This window comes from Lolium perenne, chromosome 3 (assembly GCF_019359855.2).
Source record: "Lolium perenne isolate Kyuss_39 chromosome 3, Kyuss_2.0, whole genome shotgun sequence".
In the NCBI taxonomy this organism is placed as follows: domain Eukaryota; kingdom Viridiplantae; phylum Streptophyta; class Magnoliopsida; order Poales; family Poaceae; genus Lolium; species Lolium perenne.
The window spans coordinates 239146957-239155995 of record NC_067246.2 but is presented as its reverse complement, the minus strand read 5'-3'; positions in this window follow the sequence as shown (position 1 = coordinate 239155995).

Genomic DNA, 9039 nt, shown 5'->3' with positions numbered 1-9039 from the left:
CATTTGTATTTAACATAGACATTGATGATCACATCAATCTCTATAGAGCCTAACCTCAGGTTAATATTAAAGTCCTTTCCCAAATGAGAGAGAGACCACTCATACCAATCTTAGCCTTACCTATTTAAGAATAAAGGACAACCTTTGAACTAAAGTATTAGGAGATTAACCCTTTCATCTTGGAGTGGTGAGACAACCTAATATCACATGGAATAAGATTATATCCAAGGATTGATAAGGAAAGGAGGAGATTAATTCAACCAAGATAGCCAAGTGGAGTTTTAGACTAAATACCTATTGAGATGTTGTGAATACACCATAAACCCCAGAATAACTATACCTATATAAGAGAGATCAAGCTATAGAGTTGCACTCAAGATAGTTGAGGCAACACCTGGATTTGAGGGAGAGAACTATTCTTATAACCAGATGATCATATCATCATTGTTGAGTAGAACCCTAACATGATATCTCAGGCATTTTCCTAGGATATAAACTTTAGAGGCAATCATAGTAGTCCCATTCAAGAAGGTAAATTAGAAGTACTATACCCTAGTTGATCAAGACAATGCTTGATCATGGAACTGAGAAACCTAATTAATGAGAGATACCTTAGGAAGCCAAACCTTGATCATTATAAATTGAGTGATGATCATAAACCCTAAGAACTTGAGGTAGCGAGATTAAGAACAAGTTGATTATGCCTAATCCATGATCATGCCCTTGAGCTATGTGAGGATAAGTTAAAACCTAATACGATAAGTAGATATCATTCACCACATGAAATCATAGGGAGGTAACTAGTATGAAAACCTAAGCTTATATCCCAACCTTAACTTGTGATTCACTTGGTGATCATAAGTAGAATTCTACCACATCCACACTCCACCTATTCTTCACTGAAGAACCACAAGAAAACCTTTAGAGTCAAACTCTATACTTTATATGGTAAGAAACCATACATCCATATGACCAAAGTTAACTATAAAAAGAACTATAACCAATTTAGTCACTTCAATGATGAATTAAGGATTCTAATAGAAGTCCAATGGAATAAGATAGAGCCCATTCTCAAATCCTTAGTAATTAGAGAAGCACATGAAATATTAAGCAAGTAACCACCTTATCATGGTTAGGGGAGATTAAACCCTAGCACATACAATATGGTGTCATCTCATCTCTACAACCTAGAATTAAATCTCAACCCTAGTTGAGTATCACTTGGGTGATCACAAATAAACCCTAAACCACAATTAAGATTCAACCCATGTGTAATTAGGTAAATAGCATTTGAACCCTAGATTTGCACATCAAATAAATCTTATGCTTCAATTCTAGAACATAAGAAAAACCTTGTGCTACATAATATGGTTAAAACCATATGTGGAGTAATCAACAATTTCTCTTGGTAACCAAGATCAACCATGATGGAACAATTCCTACCTTAGGTCCTTTCAAAGATAATAAAAGTGTTAACTTTACAAGGGGGGTTGTAATAGAAATCATAAAACCCTAATAGATTTAATACTCACATAAAATCATATGTGAACAACCAACTTCTCAAATAGAAACCAAATCCTAGTAACTAACTCTGAAATACCTTGAGTTGAGATTATCAACTCTATTAATTCCAAATAGATTTGATTCATATAGAAAAAGAAATTAAAATGAGAATATAAACTCATGTTTAATAAGCCCACATATGTGAAATTTAATCAACTATAAAATACTTTCCTCAATTGGGAGAGTGGTGTAATAGTCATTGCACTAAATACTCAGTAAACTCCAATTGTTAAACACCTGCAAAATAAGAAGATTCAAATTTGAATTATAAAACCAGAATTGAAAATAGAAAATTGAAAACAGAAAATAAAAGAGAGAGTGGGGTGCTTACCTGGGCAGGCCACGGCAGCCCAGCACCAACCCACCCGAGCAGCCCAGCAGCAGCCTGCCAAGCAGCCCAACACCACGGCCTGGCCCAGTGATACGTCTCCGACGTATCGATAATTTCTTATGTTCCATGCCACATTATTGATGTTATCTACATGTTTTATGCACACTTTATGTCATATTCGTGCATTTTCTGGAACTAACCTATTAACAAGATGCCGAAGTGCCGATTCTTTGTTTTTCTGCTGTTTTTGGTTTCAGAAATCCTAGTAAGGAAATATTCTCGGAATTGGACGAAATCAAAGCCCAGGGGCCTATTTTCTCATGAAGCTTCCAGAAGTCCGAAGGAGAGACGAAGAGGGGCCACGGAGGGGCCACACCATAGGGCGGCGCGGCCCCCCCCCTTGGCCGCGCCGGCCTGTAGTGTGGGGCCCCCGTGCCGCCTCTTGACCTGCCCTTCCGCCTATAAAAAGTCTCCGTGACGAAACCCCCAGTACCGAGAACCACGATACGGAAAACCTTCCAGAGACGCCGCCGCCGCCGATCCCATCTCGGGGGATCCAGGAGATCGCCTCCGGCACCCTGCCGGAGAGGGGAATCATCTCCCGGAGGACTCTACGCCGCCATGGTCGCCTCCGGTGTGATGTGTGAGTAGTCTACCCCTGGACTATGGGTCCATAGCAGTAGCTAGATGGTTGTCTTCTCCCCATTGTGCTATCATTGTCGGATCTTGTGAGCTGCCTAACATGATCAAGATCATCTATCTGTAATTCTATATGTTGCGTTTGTTGGGATCCGATGAATAGAGAATACTTGTTATGTTGATTATCAAAGTTATGTCTATGTGTTGTTTATGATCTTGCATGCTCTCCGTTATTAGTAGATGCTCTGGCCAAGTTGATGCTAGTAACTCCAAGAGGGAGTATTTATGCTCGATAGTGGGTTCATGTCTCTGTGAATCTGGAGGAGTGACAAGAACCACTAAGGTTACGGATGTGCTGTTGCCACTAGGGATAAAACATTGGTGCTATGTTCAAGGATGTAGTCACTGATTACATTACGCGCAATACTTAATGCAATTGTCTGTTGTTAGCAACTTAATACTGGAGGGGGTTCGGATGATAACCTGAAGGTGGACTTTTTAGGCATAGATGCAGTTGGATGACGGTCTATGTACTTTGTCGTAATGCCCAATTAAATCTCACTATACTCATCATGATATGTATGTGCATGGTCATGCTCTCTTTATTTGTCAATTGCCCAACTGTAATTTGTTCACCCAACATGCTGTTCGTCTTATGGGAGAGACACCTCTAGTGAACTGTGGACCCCGGTCCAATTCTCTTTACTGAAATACAATCTACTGCAATACTGTTCTACTGTTTTCTGCAAACAATCATCTTCCACACAATACGGTTAACTCTTTGTTACAGCAAGCCGGTGAGATTGACAACCTCACTGTTTCGTTGGGGCAAAGTACTTTGGTTGTGTTGTGCAGGTTCCACGTTGGCGCCGGAATCCCTGGTGTTGCGCCGCACTACATCCCGCCGCCATCAACCTTCAACGTGCTTCTTGGCTCCTACTGGTTCGATAAACCTTGGTTTCTTACTGAGGGAAACTTGCTGCTGTGCGCATCATACCTTCCTCTTGGGGTTGCCCAACGAACGTGTGAAATACACGCCATCAAGCTAAATTTCTGGCGCCGTTGCCGGGGAGATCAAGACACGCTGCAAGGGGAGTCTCCACTTCTCAATCTCTTTACTTTGTTTTTGTCTTGCTTAGTTTTATTTACTACTTTGTTTGCTGCACTAAATCAAAATACAAAAAAATTAGTTGCTAGTTTTACTTTATTTGCTATCTTGTCTGCTATATCAAAAACACAAAAAAATTAGTTACTTGTTTTACTTTACTTAATATCATGCATGTTTTTATTTCACTAGTTAAGCATAATGGAAAACAACAAAAATATGAGAGATCTTTATGAACTTTATCTTGAATTAGGACATGATGTGTTTGAAGAGAGAATTAAAAAACCCATGGAACTTTATATGCATGCTAATGGGAATGTTATTACTATGGATGCTTTGAACACCATTGTTGCTAATGCTATGGAAAATTCTAAGCTTGGGGAAGCTGGCTTTGATGAGTATGATCTTTTTAGTCCCCCAAGCATTGAGGAGAAAATTTTCTTTTATGATTACAATATGCCTCCTATATATGATGATAGCCACTTTGTTGAATTTGCTCCCACTACAACTAATAAAATTGATTATGCTTATGTGGAGAGTAATAATTTTATGCATGAGACTCATGATAAGAATGCTTTATGTGATAGTTATATTGTTGAGTTTGCTCATGATGCTACTGAAAATTATTATGAGAGAGGAAAATATGGTTGTAGAAATTTTCATGTTACTAAAATACCTCTCTATATGCTGAAATTTTTGAAGTTACACTTGTTTTGTCTTCCTATGCTATTCACTTTGTTCTTCATTGACTTGTTTATTTACAAGATTCCTTTTCATAGGAAGCATGTTAGGTTTAAATTTGTTTTGAATTTGCCTCTTGATGCTCTCTTTTGCTTCAAATACTATTTCTTGCGAGTGCATCATTAAAACTGCTGAGCCCATCTTAATGGCTATAAAGAAAGAACTTCTTGGGAGACAACCCATGTTTTTACCTACAGTACTTTGTTTTTATTTTGTGTCTTGGAAGTTGTTTACTACTGTAGCAACCTCTCCTTATCTTAGTTTTGTGTTTTGTTGTGCCAAGTTAAGCCGTTGATAGAAAAGTAAGTACTAGATTTGGATTACTGCACAGTTCCAGATTTCTTTGCTGTCACGAATCTGGGTCTACCTCCCTGTAGGTAGCTCAGAAAATTAAGCCAATTTACGTGCATGATCCTCAGATATGTACGCAACTTTCATTCAATTTGAGCATTTTCATTTGAGCAAGTCTGGTGCCATTTTAAAATTCGTCAATACGAACTGTTCTGTTTTGACAGATTCTGCCTTTTATTTCGCATTGCCTCTTTCGCTATGTTGGATGAATTTCTTTGATCCATTAATGTCCAGTAGCATTATGCAATGTCCAGAAGTGTTAAGAATGATTGTGTCACCTCTGAATATGTCAATTTATATTGTGCACTAACCCTCTAATGAGTTGTTTCGAGTTTGGTGTGGAGGAAGTTTTCAAGGATCAAGAGAGGAGTATGATGCAACATGATCAAGGAGAGTGAAAGCTCTAAGCTTGGGGATGCACCCGGTGGTTCACCCCTGCATATATCAAGAAGACTCAAGCATCTAAGCTTGGGGATGCCCAAGGCATCCCCTTCTTCATCGACAACATTATCAGGTTCCTCCCCTGAAACTATATTTTTATTCCATCACATCTTATGTGCTTTTTCTTGGAGCGTCGGTTTGTTTTTGTTTTTTGTTTTGTTTGAATAAAATGGATCCTAGCATTCACTTTATGGGAGAGAGACACGCTCCGCTGTAGCATATGGACAAGTATGTCCTTGGTTTCTACTCATAGTATTCATGGCGAAGTTTCTCCTTCGTTAAATTGTTATATGGTTGGAATTGGAAAATGATACATGTAGTAATTGCTATAAATGTCTTGGGTAATGTGATACTTGGCAATTGTTGTGCTCATGTTTAAGCTCTTGCATCATATGCTTTGCACCCATTAATGAAGAAATACATAGAGCATGCTAAAATTTGGTTTGCATATTTGGTTTCTCTAAGGTCTAGATAATTTCTAGTTTTGAGTTTGAACAACAAGGAAGACGGTGTAGAGTCTTATAATGTTTTCAATATGTCTTTTATGTGAGTTTTGCTGCACCGGTTCATCCTTGTGTTTGTTTCAAATAAGCCTTGCTAGCCTAAACCTTGTATCGAGAGGGAATACTTCTCATGCATCCAAAATACTTGAGCCAACCACTATGCCATTTGTGTCCACCATACCTACCTATACTACATGGTATTTTCCGCCATTCCAAAGTAAATTGCTTGAGTGCTACCTTTAAAATTCCATCATTCACCTTTGCAATATATAGCTCATGGGACAAATAGCTTAAAAACTATTGTGGTATTGAATATGTAATTATGCACTTTATCTCTTATTAAGTTGCTTGTTGTGCGATAACCATGTTCACTGGGGACGCCATCAACTTTTCATTGTTGAATTTCATGTGAGTTGCTATGCATGTTCGTCTTGTCTGAAGTAAGAGAGATCTACCACCATATGGTTAAGCATGCATATGTTAGAGAAGAACATCGGGCCGCTAACTAAAGCCATGCTCCATGGTGGAAGTTTCAGTTTTGGACATATATCCTCAATCTCAAATGAGAAAATTATTAATTGTTGCTACATGCTTATGCATAAAAGAGGAGTCCATTATCTGTTGTCTATGTTGTCCCGGTATGGATGTCTAAGTTGAAGAATAATCAATAGCGAGAAATCCAATGCGAGCTTTCTCCTTAGACCTTTGTACAGGCGGCATAGAGGTACCCCTTTGTGACACTTGGTAAAAACATGTGCATTGTGATGATCCGGTAGTCCAAGCTAATTAGGACAAGGTGCGGGCACTATTAGTACACTATGCATGAGGCTTGCAACTTATAAGATATAATTTACATGATGCATATGCTTTATTACTACCGTTGACAAAATTGTTTCATGTTTTCAAAATCAAAGCTCTAGCACAAATATAGCAATCGATGCTTTTCCTCTATGGAGGACCATTCTTTTACTTTCAATGTTGAGTCAGTTCACCTATTTCTCTCCACCTCAAGAAGCAAACACTTGTGTGAACTGTGCATTGACTCCTACATACTTGCTTATTGCACTTATTATATTACTCTATGTTGACAATATCCATGAGATATACATGTTATAAGTTGAAAGCAACCGCTGAAACTTAATCTTCTTTTGTGTTGCTTCAATGCCTTTACTTTGAATTATTGCTTTATGAGTTAACTCTTATGCAAGACTTATTGATGCTTGTCTTGAAGTGCTATTCATGAAAAGTCTTTGCTATATGATTCACTTGTTTACTCATGTCATATACATTGTTTCGATCGCTGCATTCACTACATATGCTTTACAAATAGTATGATCAAGATTATGATGGCATGTCACTCCAGAAATTATCTGTGTTATCGTTTTACCTGCTCGGGACGAGCAGAACTAAGCTTGGGGATGCTGATACGTCTCCGACGTATCGATAATTTCTTATGTTCCATGCCACATTATTGATGTTATCTACATGTTTTATGCACACTTTATGTCATATTCGTGCATTTTCTGAACTAACCTATTAACAAGATGCCGAAGTGCCGATTGCTGTTTCTGCTGTTTTTGGTTTCAGAAATCCTAGTAAGGAAATATTCTCGGAATTGGACGAAATCAAAGCCCAGGGGCCTATTTTCTCATGAAGCTTCCAGAAGTCCGAAGGAGAGATGAAGAGGGGCCACGGAGGGGCCACACCATAGGGCGGCGCGGCCCCCCCCCCTTGGCCGCGCCGGCCTGTAGTGTGGGGCCCCCGTGCCGCCTCTTGACCTGCCCTTCCGCCTATAAAAAGTCTCCGTGACGAAACCCCCGCATCGAGAACCACGATACGGAAAACCTTCCAGAGACGCCGCCGCCGCCGATCCCATCTCGGGGGATCCAGGAGATCGCCTCCGGCACCCTGCCGGAGAGGGGAGTCATCTCCCGGAGGACTCTACGCCGCCATGGTCGCCTCCGGTGTGATGTGTGAGTAGTCTACCCCTGGACTATGGGTCCATAGCAGTAGCTAGATGGTTGTCTTCTCCCCATTGTGCTATCATTGTCGGATCTTGTGAGCTGCCTAACATGATCAAGATCATCTATCTGTAATTCTATATGTTGCGTTTGTTGGGATCCGATGAATAGAGAATACTTGTTATGTTGATTATCAAAGTTATGTCTATGTGTTGTTTATGATCTTGCATGCTCTCCGTTATTAGTAGATGCTCTGGCCAAGTTGATGCTAGTAACTCCAAGAGGGAGTATTTATGCTCGATAGTGGGTTCATGTCTCTGTGAATCTGGAGGAGTGACAAGAACCACTAAGGTTACGGATGTGCTGTTGCCACTAGGGATAAAACATTGGTGCTATGTTCAAGGATGTAGTCACTGATTACATTACGCGCAATATTTAATGCAATTGTCTGTTGTTAGCAACTTAATACTGGAGGGGGTTCGGATGATAACCTGAAGGTGGACTTTTTAGGCATAGATGCAGTTGGATGACGGTCTATGTACTTTGTCGTAATGCCCAATTAAATCTCACTATACTCATCATGATATGTATGTGCATGGTCATGCTCTCTTTATTTGTCAATTGCCCAACTGTAATTTGTTCACCCAACATGCTGTTCGTCTTATGGGAGAGACACCTCTAGTGAACTGTGGACCCCGGTCCAATTCTCTTTACTGAAATACAATCTCTTGCAATCTTGTTCTCTTGTTTTCTCGCAAACAATCATCTTCCACACAATACGGTTAACTCTTTGTTACAGCAAGCCGGTGAGATTGACAACCTCACTGTTTCGTTGGGGCAAAGTACTTTGGTTGTGTTGTGCAGGTTCCACGTTGGCGCCGGAATCCCTGGTGTTGCGCCGCACTACATCCCGCCGCCATCAACCTTCAACGTGCTTCTTGGCTCCTACTGGTTCGATAAACCTTGGTTTCTTACTGAGGGAAACTTGCTGCTGTGCGCATCATACCTTCCTCTTGGGGTTGCCCAACGAACGTGTGAAATACACGCCATCACCCAGCCCAAAATAACCCTTCGCCAAAATATCAGAGGAGAGGCGTCGTCCTCATCCTCTTCCTCGCATGGAGGACAGCACAGAGACGTGCCTCTCTTCTCCCTCGCGCTGGCAGCCTCCCCTGGCTCGGCGTCGTGACGAGGCGTGTACCTGCGTCGTATAAAAGCTTCCGGTCGAACCCTAGCTTCGGATTTCTTCCTCCTCTGCTCATTTTCCCCAATTCCGAAACCCTAGCTCAACCCGGCCACCACCACCGCCGTCGACTGGAGCATTCCTGAGACAAGCCAAGGACGCCATCGTCATCGCCATCCTCTCCTTGCTCCTCGTGCACGAGGAATTGAGTCGAGGAGCCC